A 1,011-nucleotide genomic window follows, 5' to 3' on the forward strand; every position below is an offset into this window, starting at 1 on the left:
TCCAGAGGCCCGGGCCCTCCTAGGACCCCAGCCGGGCTCCTCGGAGCTGTCCCATGCAGAGGCCCAAGACTGGCCTTAGCACCTGGAAGGAAGCAGCATTGGATGTGGGTGTCCCCAGTACACGAGCACAACTTTGGGGCACTCCCTTTACCCAGGGGCAGTGCTGAGGGTGGGCTTCAGCTGTAGGTCCCCGCAGCCCCACACCTGAGGGACAAGTGACACCTGACAGCCTCCAGTACACCCCTGCAGCCAGTCTTTAAGCCTCGAGTTGGATAGCGACCCTCCCAGCTCCCAGGCTGCCTTGTCTGACCTCCAGCCCTGAGTGACAGCTGCCACCTGTGCAGAAGACCAGCCCTCCTCCGGCTCCTTCTGCTCCCTCTCTGGGGACCGGGCTGGGCCCACGATTGCTGGAGGTGATGCGAGCAAAGCCCCAGAGCAGCGCTGGGCCCGGCATCAGCCCCAGCAGATGTCCCCTCCTGTCATCACCCTGGGCACCCGCCACTCTCAGCGGGTCCCATTCGTCCTTGGGGTTACTGTCTGCTCCTCCCACGAGAATGCGCAGGGGGGTGCCGGGCAGGGACCACGCCTGCGCCCCACACCTCAGCGCCCGAGCACGGGGCCGGGGCGGCTGGGGACGCCGCAAAGCTGAGAGCGGGGAGGAGCCGCGGGGCCCTTCTGGACAGGCCCCGGGCGCGAGGTTGGTGGCTGCTGCTGGCCGGCTCGCTGCGGAAGAACGTTTCCAGGGCGCTGGGGCCAGCGGAGCTGAGCGGCAGAGGAAGGTGCCTGGCAGCGGCTGGAGGCAGCAGCCGAGGGAGAGGGAGGTGGCTTTGAAAACCCTGCCAAGTACATCAACACGCTCGACGAGGGCAGCGTTGTAGTTACACTTTTTTAATTAAGTGAATAATTAAAAAGTTGATTACCAATTAGCTAATTAAATAATCCATTTTACTTTCATATTCCCGCCTTTTCTCTTATTTTTTCTTCCTTACTTTTTTCTCTCCCTTTTTTTTT

The sequence above is a fragment of the Pteropus vampyrus genome, unplaced genomic scaffold (genome assembly GCF_000151845.1).
Source record: "Pteropus vampyrus isolate Shadow unplaced genomic scaffold, Pvam_2.0 Scaffold343, whole genome shotgun sequence".
In the NCBI taxonomy this organism is placed as follows: domain Eukaryota; kingdom Metazoa; phylum Chordata; class Mammalia; order Chiroptera; family Pteropodidae; genus Pteropus; species Pteropus vampyrus.